Source organism: Astatotilapia calliptera, chromosome 11 (assembly GCF_964374335.1).
Source record: "Astatotilapia calliptera chromosome 11, fAstCal68.1, whole genome shotgun sequence".
NCBI classification, from domain to species: Eukaryota; Metazoa; Chordata; class Actinopteri; order Cichliformes; family Cichlidae; genus Astatotilapia; species Astatotilapia calliptera.
In genome coordinates this window covers 3,944,075-3,963,741 of record NC_137432.1, presented here as the reverse complement: position 1 = coordinate 3,963,741, position 19,667 = coordinate 3,944,075, and the positions used below count along the sequence as shown (strand labels likewise).

Here is a 19,667-nt window from a genome sequence, read left to right as displayed (position 1 = left end):
AGACGATTGGTGACAGCACATTAAAGGTCTCTGTGGTTCAGCAGTCAGCATTAATGGGCTTTTCAGGTCTTTTCTTCCACCAGTTTTCTCTACACAAAGCTACATCATTACGATGGGGCGCCCAGCTACCAAGCACCAGGGTCAGACTTTTAAAGGAAATAGAATTGGCTCCAAACAAAGATATCACTGTTACTCACAACATCAAAGACAGAGCGTAGCAGTTTCATGTCCTACTTACAGGTCTCCACTTTCTGTAAGGGTCAGAAATTACCCTACGTCTGTTATTCATTTGGAATTCTTTTCATCTACCTTCTTGTTTCGCAGGGTTTCTATCACTGATCATCAGTGTGACTGATGGTAACAAGGTGCTCCCCCACTGCTGTGTCTGATACTGACTGGATGTGCGTGTCTTGAACCAAACCTAAGAACACAAATAAATAATCCATAAATGTTCAAACAGCACACACACATTCACTGTTTATATTCATTGTTGTGCAGTGCTGGGTAAAGCAAAAATGGCTTTATGTCACAGTGATCAAGTGTGGTTGTATCATTGACAGTAGACAGAAACTTTATTTTATTATCTTAAACACCAAAAAATAATAATTTTTTTTTTTTTTTTGCCTGTCCCGTTTGGCTCTTTTGCATCAGAATTATTGTCTAAAGGCAAAGAAAGATGCCCAACGGATTTACTTTACCAAATTGACCATCCCAGCCTCGCTGTATTGGTCTGTTTGATTCACCTTTTATTGTTTATTTTATTTTCACTTGTTGAATACGGGACAGACTTGACTGGGGGAAAGAAGGGGAGAAAGAAAGAGGGAAAGAGAAACAGCTGAGAAGATGGACGGGGGAGAAGGGCAAAAGACAAAGACCAACAGAATGAGCAGAAAAAAAAAATGCATATATCGATCACCTGGATCACCTGCTGAGAAAGAAAAAAGAAAACAAGCAGAAGAGAACAAGAGTAATAGAATAAACAACATCACAATGATATATGGGAATATGACAGTAAATACTAAATATTAAACATTATTGTGCAGCACATAAGATCGACAGAACACAGTGTGCTTTGAGGTAGGAGCCAAAAAGGGTGTAGTTTGTGGGTGTGATCACCCGTGTGTACACCTGTGAGCATGGACGCGCTTGTTTTTTGTTTTTTAAGAGGTTCCTTCATGTAATGATCTGCTAGAGGGTGTGGGGGGGCCACAGCCCCGTCCTCCAGGGCATGAAGCAGGTATGGAGGAGATCAAAACTCCAGACATCCAGAGGCCCCCAGAACACAACAGAGCAAGGAAGACCAACAGAGGGGCAGCCGCGCCACTGTCCCAGAAAGAGCTGAGGAGAGTCCCAGATGAGGGCTCACTCAGCAGTCGCGGAGCAGAAGCCAGGGGGAGTTGCAGCTCCGCCGGCAGCCAGCTGTGCCTGAGTGACCGAGCCCCGGGCCGAGAGGCCGATGTCTGAGGGAGTCCGCCACTGGCAGGGGAAGTGGTGGTGGGAGGAGATAGGCCTCCAAACCTTGGAGGGCCTGAGGTGTCCCCAGAGAGGTGGCGTCTGATACCCAACCTGACATATAGACACAGACATACAGGCACACACAGACACAAACATCCATTCCCACCCTCATGCTCTCATATGCACTTACTCCACACTCAACCAACGTGGAGACAGACATAAAGAGACGCTGTACACACGATGACACTCCCCAAGCGTACTCTACGAACCCCCCAGTTCCCCCCTCCCCCCTGGAGGGGGGAACTGCATCCAGACCCAGGTGGTGTTACCCTTTTCCCTGCGGTGGGGAGAGGCAGACCGCCCCGACTCCGCAGCAGCAGGGAGGCCCCACATTCCAGACCAAAAAATAAATAAACAATAGTTCTTTACACTAAAGAAACAACCTTTGGGTTTTTGAAACAACTGCACTTCCTCCAGTAACCATATAAGGGTTGGTCGATTTACAGCAGAAATATTTTGGTCTCCATACATAATTCCCCAAAAAACTGTAATTGTAATTGTATTTTTTTTTTTAAATAAATTACTCCTTTAAACTGGATCAACAATTAAAGCATAATATATGTATTACTAGAGATGTGGTAATGTTATGTCCTTTTAGCTTATTTAAATGTTGAATTTGGTCTAATATTTTTAAGGTACTTCATTTAATGAAGAATTTGATTTACTCTCTGGTTAATAGTACTAAGACACAATTTGTGTGTCACCTTTTAAGAGTTATCATTAGTTGATATGTGCATTTTATATTGTAAGGTAGACGCTAAGGTAGCAAACAAGGGTGTCAAGGACCTGGGTCTGAGGGACCCAGGGTTCATGAGCAGTCTATGGACTTGTTTATGTCTGATGGGGTGTGTGAGTATGGTGCTGCTGTTCCTTGTTTCCCTGTGTGTGTGTGTGTGTGTGTGTGTGTGTGTGTGTGTGTGTGTGTGTGTGTGTGTGTGTGTGTGTGTGTGTGTGTGTTTGTGTGTGGTGTTGTCCTGGTTTTCCTGGCACACTAGGCCTGGAGGGTTGTTCCCGTTGGGAGGCTGGCCACACCCAAGGATCCTGCAGCTGATCAGGATCATGGGGGGAGCTACAGAGCAGTGTGGCTCAGCGTTCCTCCATGCTGGACTGTTGTGTGACTTCAGGTTAGTCTCCTTACAAGTTAGTGAAGGTTAGTCTGCCGCAATTGTGGTGTTTCTGACGGTTGCCTCTGTGTTTTCCTAGAAGGATTGCAGGAACAAGAAGGCAGAAAGCACGGCATACTGTGACACTGAGGAGCAGAGACACGGGACACTAAGGCCACATCCACACTAATACGTTTTCATTTGAAAATGCCTTCCGTCCACACTGAGACGCCGTTTTTGGTCAAGGGAAATGCAGCATTTTGAAAATGCTCTCCAAAGCAGATACATTTGAAAACGCTGTTTTCGCATCGCAGTGTGGACAGAGAACCCGGAGGCCTTTCAAAAACGAGGACACATTTTAGTCATGTGATGCAGTGATGTGACCAATTAAATTAAGATAGCGGAGGGCATTATACGGCAGTTGTTTTGTTTGCTTTCAATTTTGACAGCCCTGTTAAAGATTAATATCAGTTTGGACATGCTCCACATAGCTTTTCTTCAAATTCTTTAATTTTCACTTTTGCAATTTTGTCCTTTTGTGTTACTCGCAGCAACAATTCCACCTCATTGCTAGTCCATTTAAAAAACTTTAAAAAAGCTTTTCCTCAACATTTTGCCGCAACATTTCAACGAGCCGGAAAGTAAATAAACGGCAGACAGAAATGAGGCAGGTCGAATTGTCTTGCGTTTCACGCATGTGCAGTACTGGAACGTAAGCGTTTTCAGCCGTTTCAATGTGGATGCACAACTCTGTGAAAACGACTGAAAATGATAGCATGGACGCGGAGCGTTTTCAGATGAAAACGCCATTTTCAAATTTATCCGGGCTAGTGCAGACGTAGCCTAACAGTGGGAAGAAGGCACGGCACGGGAGTCGGGAACACACTGGGGATTTATTATTGTAGTGTATAATTTGCTTCACTTTAAATAAACGCATTGCTTTCATCGCACAAAGTCCAACATTTTGTTCCTATTTCCTCGCATCCCCACAGTCTGCCAGCGCAGCCCTGACAAAGGGAAGGAAAAACTCCCTTTTAACAGGAAGAAACCTCCAGGAGAACCAGGCTCGGGGAGGAGCAACTAGCTACTACGACTGGTTGGGGTAAGAGGAGGAAGACAGGACAAAAGACATGCTGTGGAAGAGAGCCATTAACAGATTGTGAGGAAGAAAGGTGACTGAAGAAGGAGTACTTAATGCATCATGGGAATCCCCCAGCAGCCTACACCTATTGCAGCATAACTAGCTAAATACGCTATCTCACAAAAGTGAGGACATCTCTGACATTTTTGTAAATATTTTGTTATATCTTTTCATGGGACAACACTGAAGATATGACACTTTGATACAACATAAAGTAGTCAGTGTAAATTTGCTGTAACCTAAAAATAAGTCAACATACAGCCATTAATGTCTAAACCGCTGGCAACAAAAGTGAGTACCAGAAGTGAGTCTTTACCTTGGTCTTTCCTTCATCGTGATCTTGACTAGACCTGGTATAATCTCCAGACAGTAAATCAGTATAACTCTCCTACAGGTATAAAGCTTCAAGTATAGTTTGAATTTGTAAGATGCTGAGGGTTGCAACGTCAATTTAGAGAGTTATGTATGCCTATGGCACAAAGCAGCAACCTTAATAGCAACCTACATAAGTATTGCTTACTCACAAAAGAATCACTCAGGAGCATCCCAGACAGCTACACTATCACACACAATCAGTTTGTTTTTATAGCTTAATCATTTCCCAGCAAACGTCTTCAACTTGAGTCTGAGCCTCATCACAGCGCAGCTGTTGTAAACTTTTTAATGTAAAAGTTTGATCCTATTCATCACTGTCTGAGCCAGTCAGTGATTGCACTGAGGCACACCATATATTATTTGTCAAATTTGTTTGATATTCCTACACTGGTCAGCTCTATTTGTTACTGTAACTGGGGATTTTACTTTCCAAAAAGGAGGGGCTTGGTCTTCTTGGCTCCACCTAGTGGAATGGGTTCCTTGTGCTCACTCTTCAGCCTGCAGATCAGTTTAGTGTTTAACACTAAATCAGAGTTAACGTACCAACTCTCCAAAAAGAGTTAAATTAACACTCTCTGGTGTGGACCCATATACACATTTAATAGTGTTGAAATCAAATCCGACAGTGTTAATTTGGACATGCTGGATTTGCTGTGTACTAAGCACACAATGCGCCAACTGCACACTGGTGGTATGAATACAAAACACATCTGGTTTTTGCTTTCTCTGTGTACAGATGTTAATTTGAGGTCACACTTTTGTCATAGTGTCATACAAGGATCCAAACTTCAAGTATTGGTGTTTATTCACACTCATCAAAACCAAGACAAAGTCAGAACACAAAATGGGAATTTCACAAAAAAAAGGAAAAACAAAGACAATCAGCCTACATCATGTCGTCTTTCTGGGTCCGGCCACAAAATTTCGTCCACATCGCATGCGATATCCTCCAGTCCAAGGCACCGGGGAAAATATCTCCTTGAATGCCGTATCCAGGCCTGACATGATACTTGGTCAATATCTCCACATGCCTCCTCCATTGCCTGTAAAAGGGCTACCTGTTGATGAGGATGACGGTCGTACACTTTCCAGCGCCAGGCAGAGAAGAACTCCTCGATGGGATTTACAGTTTTTTCTGAATGCTTAAACCCTAACTGTGATTCCTGTAGCACAATCTCTAAAACTATTCAGACTTATAGCAAAACCACTCACTGAGTTTGCAAAACTAAAAGCACAAAAACTGCTTTGCACTCAGTTTGCAATTTTGTAACACACACTTTGCAAAACTGTAGGCACAATTCACTGCACAACACTCAATTACCAAATTTCCAACACACTCCTAGCAAAAGTATACACATGTATGGCTATCATTAACACTAATTTGCCAACTGTCTGGCACACTTTCACATGTGAAAACTTTTTTAGATAATTAGTTCACTTTGCAATCAGCCTAAGCACTATAATACAGGTAAGCTGTGTGTGCGGAGTACAATGGAGGGAGCAGAAAGAGTGAGAAGTAGAGGAGGCCAAGGAAGAGGACGTGGAGGTGAAGAAGTAGGATGAAGAGGACGACAAGGACAAGGAGGAGCAAGAGGAAGACGAGGAGGGGGAGAGGAAGATGAGGAGGGGGGAGAGGAAGGGTAGGAAGAGTAAGAAATAGAATTGCTGATGACATCAGAGCTACAATAGTGGACCATGTAATCAACCGTGGAATGACCCTGAGGGTAGCTGGCCAACGGGTCCAGCCTAACTCGAGCCGCTACACTGTAGCAAGTACCATAAGGACATCTTGAAATGAGAATCGGTTAGTACAGTCACTTCGCACAAAGATTTGTAGCACTGCCCTATGCCAATGAGAAACACACCAATACCATTGATGTAAAAATACTGAAATTGTTACTTTACAGAATTGCTAGATGACCAGATGCTGGGGGCAGAGGAAGCATGTTCACTGCAGACCAAGTAACCCATATAGTCATTATGGCGATTGCAAATAATCCTATACTTGGAAATAAACACTTGTGTTTGTTTTGATGTGTGTGAATAAACACCAGTACTTGAAGTTTGGATTCCTCTATGCTTATGGATCTATGACAGAAGTAGCTCAAACTGACATAGCCTACCTTGTGCACAGAGGAAGCAAAAGCCAGATGTGTTTTGTATTCATACCATCAGTGTGCAGTTGGCGCATTGTGTGCTTAGTAGATGATGGCTTGTGTGTACTGTTTGATACGGAAACACCATTTTTACGAAGGTGTGAAGAGTTAATCTAGCTGTGTTTGCTTTTGCAAGAGAACTACAATGTTTTGATTATTGGGTGACAGGTTTTCTTATTTGTGTGAAGAGTTTTGCAAAATTAGCCAATAGTTACAAAAAATGTGCTTAAGCAATCAGAAAAAATTGTAAGAATGGAGAGTATGGAGGGAGGTTGAGTGCCATGAAGGATGGGTGGTCTGTAAACCAGTTGCGGACCAAAGCAGCCCTATGGAAACTAACATTGTCCCATATGATGACATATCGGGTCTGCTCTGGTCTCTGAACAGTAAGCATGTCATGCAAGGTGTCCAGGAATGCAATAATGTGTGGAGTGTTGTATGGGCCTATGGTTGCATGATGATGAACAACACCATTTTGGCTTATAGCTGCACACATGGTTATGTTACCACCACGTTGTCCTGGGACATTGATGATGGCACGGTGTCCAATAATGTTCCTGCCACGTCTCCTGGTTTTACTGAGGTTAAAACCGGCCTCATCTACAAAAAGTAGCTCATGTCCCATTGCATCTGCTTCTAGTTCCATCACTCTCTGGACAAGACAAAATAAATGCAACACATCAGGCCCATGCACAGTACTACAGTATGCACTTCCAAATTCAGAACCAATGACACTAGCTTACCTGCACATAGTCATATCGCAGTTGCTTTACACGTTCTGTGTTTCTCTCGAAAGGAACTCTGTAAATTTGCTTCATTCTTATTCTGTGGCGCGCAAGTACACGACTTAGTGCAGAAATGCTTGCACTGTGTACATTTTGAAAGATGGTGTCATTATCAATTATGCGCTGCTGTATTTCGCGCAGTCTTATTGCATTATTGGCAATCACCATGTATATGGGTCTCTTGCTCTGGAGTGAACATTCTGCCTCTGCCCCCAACATCTGGTCATCTAGCAATTCTGTAAAGTAACAATTTCAGTATTTTTGCATGTATGGTACTGTTGTGTTTCTCATTAGAGTATGGCAGTGCTACAAAGTACTTACCGATTCTCATTTCGAAATGTCCTAATGATACTTGCCACAGTGTAGCGGCTCAGTTTAGGCTGAACCCGTTGGCCAGCTTCCCTCAGCGTCATCCCATGGTTGATGACATGGTCCACTATTGTAGCTCTGATGTCATCAGTTATTCTGTTTCTTACTCTTCTTACCCTTCCTCTTTCCCCTCCTCGTCCTCTTCTTGCTCCTCCTTGTCCTCTTCCTCTAACTTCCTCTAACCCTCTTGCTTCTTCACCTCCATGTCCTCTTCCTCCAACTTCTTCACCTCCACGTCCTCTCCCTCGGCCTCCTCTGATTCTCACTCTTCTCACTCTTACTGCTCCTTCCATTGTACTCCACATAGACAGCTTACCTGTGGCCTGTTTACAGTGCTTAGGCTGATTGCAAAGTGGACTAATTATCTAAAACAGTTTTCACATGTGAAAGTGTGCCAGACAGTTGGCAAATTAGTGTTAATGATAGCCATACATGTGTATAATTTTGCTAGGAGTGTGTTGGAAATTTGGTAATTGAGTGTTGTGCAGTGAGTTGTGTTTAAAGTTCTGCAAAAAAAGTGTTGTGCAGTGAATTGTGCCTACAGTTTTGCAAAGTGTGTGATACAAAATTGCAAACTGAGTGCAAAGCAGTGTTTGTGCTTTTAGTTTTGCAAACTCAGTGAGTGGTTTTGCTATAAGTATTAATAGTTTTAGGAATTGTGCTATAAGAATCACAGTTAGGGTTAAAGCCATCAGAAAAAACTGTAAGAAGCTTCTCGGGAGGGGCCGTGCTAACACCTGCTGCTCTCTGGCAGCAGCACCATGCCCTCCTGTGTTTTACAGTTTTTTCTGAATGCTTAAACCCTAACTGTGATTCCTGTAGCACAATCTCTAAAACTATTCAGACTTATAGCAAAACCACTCACTGAGTTTGCAAAACTAAAAGCACAAAAACTGCTTTGCACTCAGTTTGCAATTTTGTAACACACACTTTGCAAAACTGTAGGCACAATTCACTGCACAACACTCAATTACCAAATTTCCAACACACTCCTAGCAAAAGTATACACATGTATGGCTATCATTAACACTAATTTGCCAACTGTCTGGCACACTTTCACATGTGAAAACTTTTTTAGATAATTAGTTCACTTTGCAATCAGCCTAAGCACTATAATACAGGTAAGCTGTGTGTGCGGAGTACAATGGAGGGAGCAGAAAGAGTGAGAAGTAGAATTGCTGATGACATCAGAGCTACAATAGTGGACCATGTCATCAACCGTGGAATGACCCTGAGGGTAGCTGGCCAACGGGTCCAGCCTAACTCGAGCCGCTACACTGTAGCAAGTACCATAAGGACATCTTGAAATGAGAATCGGTTAGTACAGTCACCTCGCACAAAGATTTGTAGCACTTCCATATGCCAATGAGAAACACACCAATACCACTGATGTAAAAATACTGAAATTGTTACTTTACAGAATTGCTAGATGACCAGATGCTGGGGGCAGAGGAAGCATGTTCACTGCAGACCAAGTAACCCATATAGTCATTATGGCGATTGCAAATAATCCTATACTTGGAAACAAGTTCTCTGTTAGCCATCAGGGTGGAGGGGCTGGGCGGAGGTCTTAGCCGTCCAATTGGTGTTTGGGATGCGGAGCCTCCCTGCTGCTGCCGGGGGAAAGGGTAACATCTCCTGGGTCTAGGTGCAGTTTCCCCCTCTGGGGCGAGGGTACCTGGACCTGGGTTGTAAAGTATATTTGGGGAGTGTGATTGTGTGTATATTGTCTATTTGTGTCTGTCTTCACATTGGGTGAGTGCTGAGTATTTGTATATATGTGCATTAAGGGGGAATGTACTTTTGTGTCTGTGTGTGCCTGTACGTCTGTGTCTACATGTCAGCTTGGATCTTAGACTCTACCTCTCCGAGGTATGGAGGCCTATCTCCCCTCACCACACTCCCTGCCAGTGGCTGATGCCCTCAGACGTTGGTGTGTTGGTGGTTCTTGGTGTCTGGGGCTAGGCGCTCATGCATGTACCGGCTCACTCCTGGTGGCCAATTGGCGGGCCTCTCTGGCTGTGCCGGTCCTCTCTGGCACAGCTGGCTGCCAGCAGAGCTCGTGGGCACGTCACTGCAACCCCCTCTGGCCCCTGCTCAATGGCTGCTTTGGGGCTCTCCTCAGCTCTTCCCAGGAGGGTGGTACGGTTGCCCCTTTGGTGGTCCTCCTTGGGGGCTTCTGGATGTCTGGGGCCTGGATCTCCTTCATACCTGCTTCATGCCCTGGGGGACGGGGCTATGGCTCCCCACACTCCCTAGCAGATCGTTACATGGAGAAACCTTTTGAATACAAGCGTGCTGATCCACACAGGTGTGCACACAGGTGTACACACGGGTGTTCACAGACACAAACTACACCTTTCCTGGCTGCTGCCTCAAAGCACATTGTGCGCTGTTGATCTTGCGTACTGCACAATTTTTGTTTGTTTTCTCTTCTGTTTTTTCTTATCTCCATACAGGTGATCCAGGTGTTTTGTTTGTTTTTCCTTTTTTTTTCTTCCCCCCTTTCTCACCATCTCTGCTCCCCTTTATTTTTCTTTCTCTCCCTCTCTTTCTTTCATTCTTTCTCCCTGTCCTATCCCCCAGTCATGTCTGTCCCATGTGTAACAACCAAAAATCAAATCAAATAAATACATAATTATAATAAAGGTCAATCAAATGGACCAATATGGCAAGGCCATGATGATCCCATTGGTAAAGTAAAGCATATTGGCATCTTTCTTGGCTTTCAGAAAACAATTCTGACGGCTAAAGATCCAAACGGGACAGGCAAAAAAAACCCCCAAAAAACAAACAAACAAACAAACAAACAAACAAACAAAGAAAATCTAGTGTGACAAAAATCAAAACATCTACTGTCTTATAAAATTTGAAAGTTTAAAAGTTGATTTTTATTATACTTCATTTTATGTGCAGGAACTGTGAATATACAAGTGAACTTACAGTGTGCATCACACATTGCCCCTGTGCAACTCACCTGAAACTAATCGGTGGAAATCATCAGAAGGCATTTCTGACCAGTTCGTCCACTCACCCATGTTGGTTACAAGCTCACTCTTCTCGCTCTGTATCCCAGTCTTGTGTGTACTCACCTTGATTTCTATGTGCCGCAGCTTCCTCATCACACCACTGTTCCACACTATAACTGAACTCGCCTTTCGGATACTGGTCACAGCTCTCACTGGATTCACGCTCCAATCTCCAGGAAGGAAATCCTCACCACGCTCACCAACATCCCCTCCTGCCACCATAGTTCACAGGGAGCCCTAATATTTAGGTCCGCTCATCTACTCTGCACCCCACTCGCCACTCGGACCTTTGCCTCCCCCTCCAAGCCTAATTCTCCACCTGCAAAGCAAGCCACGCAGAAACCTCATTACAGCTATTTTCCCTGGACAAATCCATGAACTAATCCCCTTTTCCTCTCTCCTCAGTGTGACCTCTAGATTACCACGCCACCAGCGACACCCTGAGCTCCACATTCTTAGGCCACCATGCTAGGTTACCTTACCATGAATCCCTTGTGAAGTATAGCTCTGTGTTTTCTTGTATCAAATGAAGTTTTGTGTCAATTTAACTCTGCCATGTCCGCACTTGGTTCAGCACTAAAAGTTTCAGACTAGTTTCAGTAATTGTGCAAATGTACTGTTTAAAAGGTTGGGAAACCTGCAGTCAGAGGAGACTGAGACTATGACCCCCACTATGACCCTCCCCCCCGCCTAATCCAATGCTCCAGATGGAAAATCCCCAGACACTCACTTGGCTCATGACAAACCTAGTTGCTATTTGTTCTAACAAATGAGAAAACTATGCAATAGTGATCAGAGATACAATCTACAACATTTGCAATGGTGACATTGAGACTTCTGGAAAATAAAAATATCAAATGTATGATATTTTGTATGTATGGGTCCATTCACATTGTTGTTTAAAATCACATGATGAACTGTTTCACGTCAGAGTTGCTGCTTTTTTTGTGTACCATGCCAGTCACTTGGTTCCAGGACAATTTACAATTATACACAGTGTCTTATAGTTTTACAAACTACAGTAGTTGTAGTCATCAAACTCGTAAAGCACTTTGTACACAAATGCTACCTGCCCTTGAAAATGTATGTGGCAAACTATCATAATGATACATTGTGGCCTGTATATATTGTCGTGTTTGTCTATTGTGGAAGCACTGCATTGGCTCTTAGCTTGACCTTTGAAGTCTCTATTTAATCCCCCCCCTCTCAGCAATAGCGGAGCAGGTAGTTTATAAAAGATCCCTTAAAGCACATTTAGATTGTTTCCTTTTTCTGGTGCCACCAGCAATTCAAAATCTTCTCAAACACTGTGAAATATTTCAGAGGGTGGCAGGACTGGCAAAAAATATGTATAAACATTTATGAACACAATGTTTTTTATGATCCTTTTACTTTTGCAGTGAGCATCGAAGTTCAAGCTGGCATAAATCGTTTTGAATACAACCCTTTTCCAGTTATTGGATGAACAGAAAAGTAATTTGGTACAGGCATTAATTCTGCCTTCCAGGATGATCCCTAAAGCAATGTTAAACATTATTATAGTCAGACAACTCATGTTTGAAATTATTTATTACAGCAGTAGAAGGTTGTTTGAATATCATATACTGTAACGTGTTAAGGGTTTGGTGTCCAGGCTCACTCCCCACAAATATGTTACAGGTCAGCAGTAGGACTGACATGTCAGAGGGACTGTGAGATATTCTCTGAGATAAATAAATTGGGGATTGTGTGTGAATGATATGAGGACATATGAAGCAGTACAGCTTGAGATGAATGCCTGTATTGAGTATGGCATGCTTCAAATATAAAAAAATGGATGTAGCCCCCACTGGTTTCTGGGTTGTCACACATTGGCTTATAAAGTCCCATTATGAAGCACTGTGCTAAATATATTTGCCATCACTGTCATGATCCTGGGTTTACACTCAGCATTTTGTACTTGGACTTTGGGGATTCTGTAATATTCAGAGTTTCTGATTTTGTCCTTTGTGTTGGTCATAATAGTTTTTATCCCTCTGTTGATGTTCCTAACCTCCTGACTACCAGCAATGCAAATTTGTCCTCTGTAGAGGACCTTTCTAAACCTGAATATCTCCCATGCACTGCATACTACAGAAGTGCTTCCTTTTGGTGTCTACAGAGGACATTTAGGGCTTTCCAATAATACCAAATGTGAAAGGGTGGAGCTTTGGGAACTTTAGTTTTTTCATTAAGGAACATGGCAGCCATCGCTGCAAGCACATTTTATGGGAAGAAGAAAAGTAAGTGCATAAAACTTCTTATTAAGCAATTTTTAAATAAATGTTGTTAACATATTTTAAATAAGTCTCTTAATAACACATTAAAACATAATATGCTTAATTCTAACTTCACTTTAGTATAGTATTGAAGTGTTTAAAAAATGTCCTCCGTAGTGGACATTTGTAGTCATTTCCTCCATTTTGTTCTGTTTTTTTAAATGACCAGAAAAGGAGTCCTTTTTAGACGCAGAAAGAAACTTATTGCAGTTTGATGAGGGAAACCCAGATCTTGAGTTGTCTGATGAAGAAGATCATAGGGAATAAGCTCTTGAAGAAGAAAGAAGGAGGAGCATCAGGGATGGTACTCAGACCTGAACTTGCTGTCATTAAGTGGTTGGACAACAAGCCAGTTGTCATGGCATCCTCTGCCTATGGCAATCAACCTCAGGACAGACGCACAAGATGGTCTAAGAAAAACAAAAGGTTTATCCATGTGCCAAGGCCACTGGCAATTGCTGAGTACACTACCAATATAGGTGACGTGGACCTTGTTGCAGAATGTTGAGTTTCTACAGGATGGTCTCTCGCACTCAGAAATTGACAGTATGTGCAGTTCTCTACTTTTTGATCTGGCAATCACCAACTCGTGGCTTCAGTATAGCAATGACTTGCAGTTTTGGGGGGAAGAACCCACTACAGTTCCTTGAGTTCAAACTTCTCCTTGGTGAACAGTTGAAGCAAATATTTGCCATCAAAGTTCATTTTTACATGTTTGGCCTTCCAATGTCCTCTGCAGTGGACATGTGATATCTAAAAAATGTAAACTTTTTTTCCCCCAAAAATTATTTCAGTCTTCTAATTACCTTACAAACATTGGGGGATTTAAAATTTTTTTTGATTGGACAACATTTTTTTTCCTGGTATCATCTTTAGGTTTCTGTTGTTTTGCCTCCCTGCTGTTCCATGCCCACATATAGTCTTGTCTCTATATTTATTCCCCTATTCCCCAGTCGTGTCTCTGTGTTTACCTTGCTCCATCTGTTGCCTGTATTAATCCCTGCAGTCTGCTTCTCAGTGTGTGTTTTGCATAATTCCAGTTTTACTTTGAAAGTCACTTGTCTTATGTGCAGCATGTTCTATTGCGTTTCCTCGTCTCGTTAGTTAGAGTACTCTGTGTTCCCTTCTGTGGTTTGTGCCATACACATATATATATATATATATATATATATATATATATATATATATATATATATATATATATATATATATATATATATATATATATATATATATATATATATATATATAAACTTAACACTCAGCTCGCCCCTGCGGGCAGTTTATCCTTCAAGCTCGGACCTGGGAGCTTGAGGGTCCTGCGCAGTATCTTAGCTGTTCCCAGGACTGCGCTACATCGATCACTACGGCCGTCTTCTTCTGTTTGTCTACCACCACTATGTCCGGTTGGTTAGCCACCACCATTTTGTCCGTCTGTATCTGGAATTCCCACAGGATCTTAGCTCGGTCATTCTCCACCACCCTTGCTGGCGTCTCCCATTTTGACCTCAGAACTTCCAGGTTATACTCGGCACAGATGTTCCTGTACACTATGCCGGCCACTTGGTTATGGCGTTCCATGTATGCCTTGCCTGCTAGCATCTTGCACCCTGCTGTTATGTGCTGGATTGTCTCTGGGGCATCTTTACACAGCCTGCACCTGGGGTCTTGCCTGGTGTGATAGACCCCAGCCTCTATGGATCTTGTACTCAGAGCTTGTTCTTGTGCTGCCATGATTAGTGCCTCTGTGCTGTCTTTCAGTCCAGCTTTGTCCAGCCACTGGTAGGATTTCTGGATATCAGCCACCTCCTCTATCTGCCGGTGGTACATACCGTGCAGGGGCCTGTCCTTCCATGATGGTTCCTCGTCTCCCTCCTCTTTCTTGGGTTTCTGCTGCCTGAGGTATTCACTGAGCACTCGGTCAGTTGGGGCCATCTTCCCAATGTATTCTTGGATGTTCGTTGTCTCATCCTGGACTGTGGTGCTGACACTCACCAGTCCCCGGCCCCCTTCCTTCCGCTTAGCGTACAGCCTCAGGGTGCTGGACTCTTGCCCACCGATGCCTTCTTGTTCCAGTAGCCCACTTCTCGTCAGGGTGCCTTGGTTCCTCAACACCTGACGCGGACCTTGTTGATCCGGGCGATGTCCGAGCCGGCATGCCTCCATATTTATCTGTCTCGCTCATGTATGCGGTAGGCTTGCTTAGCATAGGGGGTCTAGCCTTAGGACCCTTACTGGATTTGCTTACTGCCAGCAATTAATGGCAAAGAAAGCCACTTTAAATGACATTAAGTACACATCTCCCCCTCAAATTAAACCACAGAACTGTCTAATATGGGCCATTGTAATGACTAACAGGGTTCTAATATAAAAGCATTCTTATTGTTTTTCGTTTTAAGGCCCAGTTTAGCTTAGGTTATGTTTACAAAACGCCTAATCTATTTAAAATTCTGCCGTTAAACCTGTCTTAGAGAGCCCATCTGTCAGAACGGATGTGAACATTTCTTCCACCACTGGTTTCTGAAACCAGGATGTGATGCTTTACATGTTAAGCAGCAGGATGTGGTAGATTGTAGCCTCATGAAAACCTGGCTCCAGTGAACTCTGTAATGCTACTGTCATCTCCCAGTGAAGCTGATGATAGTGTGGCTGTCAGGCACATACACTTGCCCCGATTGGACAGCTCTGGTTGACATACTTGTAAGGCATGACTGTCATCTTAGTGTGGCTTCTGTGGGGTTTTCTTTTTTCACTAAGCCTGAAATTATAGTAAAAGTAAAAGGTGATATTCTAAAACATAAAATAATTTTACACTACTATTGGATTATATCTATACATTGCAGATTATTTATAAATATATTGGGTAATACAACTATGTGTACATAATGTTACAAACAAAACCAGAAGAAATGTCACGATGAAATGAATTTGACCAAAATGTGGCTTTTATAATAACAATGGTAGTATTTAATGTATGGGAACCTTTTTTCTTAAAAACAGAAAATACAAGTCTGTTTTCTTTGTTTCCTTCTTTGTTTCCAGTGATCACAAAGATTCTTTATAATGTTTCATTACTTTACCAATTCTTTTCTTTCTTCCTTTCTTTCTTTCTTTCTTTCTTTCTTTCTTTCTTTCTTTCTTTCTTTCTTTCTTTCTTTCTTTCTTTCTTTCTTTCTTTCTTTCTACTTTTTTTCTACTTTTTCGGATTTTTCTATCTTTCTTGTGAAGGTCCAGTAAGTTTTTTCCATTCACCCCTTTCCACATATGTCAGTGATGCCCACGGGAATACTGAAGAGTCCTCAGACAGTAAAGTTGGGCAATATGTAAAGATTTTCCAACCAACATGCATCAGTCCAATAACAGACGATAGGCGATATATTCACGCAGGTGACTTTTTGATGGACGTAATGTAATCATGCATGGACTGATTTGCGTGTTTAGAATTTATAAGTTGTGTTTGGAGGGAATATTTTACCTTCTTTTCTTGTTTGTTTCAGTATTAATATAGCTACTTTTTAGATTTTTCATTTATTTATTCATTTATTCAGATGCGCTAAATCGCACAAAAGACAACATTACGTCAGAGATTTTTTTTTAATGTTCACTGGAAGACACATTTTGATTTTTAACTTGTGGGTTTTTTTTTTAATTTAGATAAAATGTTTTTTTTTCTGAGCATAGGCTGCTGCCTTTCTTTCTGTTATGAGTTTCAGTAAACAAATTGCTGCATTTGGGCGCAGCTGAAAGAGGGTGCTGTTAAAACAGCGCTGACTGCATCTCTTAGCTTCAGCCAACAACATTAGCAAACGTACTCATTGGCAAATAAATAAATAAATACACTCTACTTTTGTATACACTCTTTTTGACCAGTCATTGAATTTGTTTGTCATTATAAGTTAGTAAAGCACAGAAAGAAAACAGCTGTAGACACTGACAGGCCACCAGCCTGGTAAGTTGGGTAAGTGGAGATTTTTAGACAGTGGAGGTCATTTTGTAACAAATATTAAAGCAGCTGTTATTTACAGAACGTTTTTGCTCCAGGAGTGCTGCATCTTGCACAACTTAGTGGTGTATTCAGGCTAATCAAACACCTGACACGGCAACTCTCATCTGAACACAGAGGGGCCAACCTATTATTGATCAAACTCTAAGTGCTGAATGCATTGATCATCTATTTTAAGTGTTCCTACACTGTGGAAAGGAATATTAGTGTGCACATGAACTGGTGCAGGATGTCTAAGTTGCACTGACAATATGGCTTTTATAGGCAATATTCAGATAAATGCCTATTAAAGCTCCTAGACCAGGCTGTATTCCTCTGAGCTTCTTAACCAGCCCATTGCCTCCTAAAGAGCATTGAAATGTCACACATCCACAGAGACAAATGCTGATTTATGAACTGTCACTGGCTATAGCCAATGAAGCCCTCTCCTATCAAGGAAGTTGGTTGTTAACAAGAATGTTTCAGGTAATGGTTATTTATTGCATCCTAAGTGCATGAACATTAATATTCCTGAGTCTGATACTGAGTATGTACCATTTTTAACTCTTGGAATGTTACTGGAAATTCAGTTCTTAGTAGATTAATTCTCTGAGGTCTGATTTATCATTGCTGATGAAACCATAATCTAGCCTTAACACTAACTCTAATGCTGTATGTTTTGTTTGTATTTAATTACTCTACCAAGTCTTGGCAGTCGGGGAGCACAGACAAAATGATTCTGTACTCAACAACAAAGGAAGGACTCATCCAGGCTGGAGAAACTGATCAGGAGGGCTAGCTCTGTGGTCGGCATGAAGCTGGACACTCTGGTGACAGTGGCAGAGAAAAGGACATTAAAGAAACTGATGGACATTATGGACAATGCCAGGCATCCTCTGCACACGGCCATTAACAACCAGAAGAGTCTGTTCAGTGACAGGTTGCTTCTCCCAAAGACAAGAACTAACAGACTTAAAAACTCCTTTGTCCCACACGCCATCAGACTGTTTAACTCCTCTCTGGAGGGGAGAGGGAGGGGAAACAGGAGGACAAAGGAGGGGGGAACAACTAAGCTGTAGTGCCTCTTCACCTCACTGTGCAATACCTTTTGTGCAATACTTTTGTAAATAGTCAATAGACTCAATACTTGAAATGTGCAATTCACTTGTATTTTTATTTTTATTCCTATTTATTATATTTATCCCCTTCGTATATTTTATTTATATTGTCTCTGTATTTATATATGTGTGTGTGTGTATAACTCTGTAACTTCTGTCGGTGCTGTGCTTTTTTGGAAATCGTTCTATCTAATCTAATCGAATCTAAATGCATAGTTTCTTTTTCAAAATAAGTCTTTCTTGCCTTTCTTTAAGGGATCTTATGAAAAACTGGCACATAAATAGGATCTTTTGGGGCAGAAATACATACATACAGATCTGTATAAATCATTTTTACTAGAAGAATGTGCAAACATAGATACTATATAAAGGCTAAGAAATATAAAATTCAAAGTTTTAAATTGAACATTTGGTATGATTTCCTTTATTCTTTGACACAATCTGAACTCTCTTAATTCCAAAGTTCTTTTTTCTTGTTTTCCCCTGTTAACATAATCCTACACAGCCTCAGTGTTGAGGTCTGGGCTCTGGGAAGTTCAGTCCATGACTGTTCCACTGTTAGTTTTTCAATCCAGGGACACTTCTGTTTTCACAATGTGCCTGGGATCATTGTCATCTTCAAATCCAGATCCTTTCCAGATGGTACTGCATGGTGGATCCAAATCCGATGGTACCTCTATTCTGCATTTATAATTCCATTGACTTTAACAGGATCACCAACAGCCATTCTTACGTTGAGAGCACATCTGAGCAGACTTCAGCAAACAGTAGATGGGTGAACTGAAGATATACTAAAGAAAGGATCTTTCAAGCCTTATGTCAGGACAATGCTTCCTGTGGATGAACTAGCTTGCCCTAGGAACTCTGTAAGAAGCATGAGCCTACTTTGCCCAGTCCTACTCTGCTTTACCTCTTGATCAACTTCCTGAACAGTTTTCAATTACAGACCATTTCTCTCCCCGAACTGCTTCCTCCAGCTCTTAATAAGCCCCAACGCACCCACACCCCCAGAATTCAGTAATGGACATTTCAAATACTTATTTCACACAATGACATGTGAATCAATTTAAAACTTTTATGCAATTTTTTTCTGTTTTTTTCTGTCTACTTCCATTAAACTATATATAGTGCTTGCGTTGTAAGAAGTGCTTTATCAGTACTCACTCTTATTTGATACTGAAATGTCCCATTTTGGCCTCTTGTCAAATTCTTTATCTCAACTTCACCACCTTTCCTCAGTTACCAACTGCAGACATCATGATCTAGCAATTTAATGATGCACAAGATTGATGTTCATGCACAAAATCACACATTATCTAGCTTGGTATAGACAATTTTGGAGCTCCAGCACTATGTCATGTTGTCTCTTCGTCCATTGATTGTATGACGTCTGCAGAGTGCTTCTGGGTTGTGTCTCCTTGGTTACTAAATAAGAATACTGGTGCAAATGAGATGTTGTTAAGAAACAGCAGGAGGACAATGTGAAGAACGAAAGGGCTTCACACTTGAATAGCTTTAAATTGCTGTCCTGAAGAGAAAAGCTAGGAAAAAAAAGCTGTGCCTCAATTAATTAGTGGAAAAGATCATTAGTTACCAGAAATATTTTGTTTTTTCTCTTGATGTAAATTTAAATTTGTGACGTCTGTAAAGAGCTCAATGAGCAGTCTCTACCATAGAAATGAGTCAGATGTTAATATAAATCATGGTTAAAAAAACAAAACAAAACTGTAGGTTACTGCGAAGTGCACAGGATTGTGCACAAGGAACACATTCCACTCAATAATAGCCATAATAAAA

The 19,667-nt window shown here is 41.7% G+C and overlaps 1 long non-coding RNA gene across 1 annotated transcript; it reads left to right on the top strand.

Annotated features, from left to right (window-relative positions):
* The first annotated feature begins 1,459 nt into the window (after positions 1–1,459).
* Positions 1,460–12,784, top strand: LOC145431721 (uncharacterized). Its single transcript, XR_013912000.1, has 3 exons — positions 1,460–2,639; positions 2,719–3,720; positions 10,558–12,784. It is a non-coding gene; the product is annotated as an uncharacterized LOC145431721 (long non-coding RNA).
* The last annotated feature ends 6,883 nt before the right edge of the window (positions 12,785–19,667 follow it).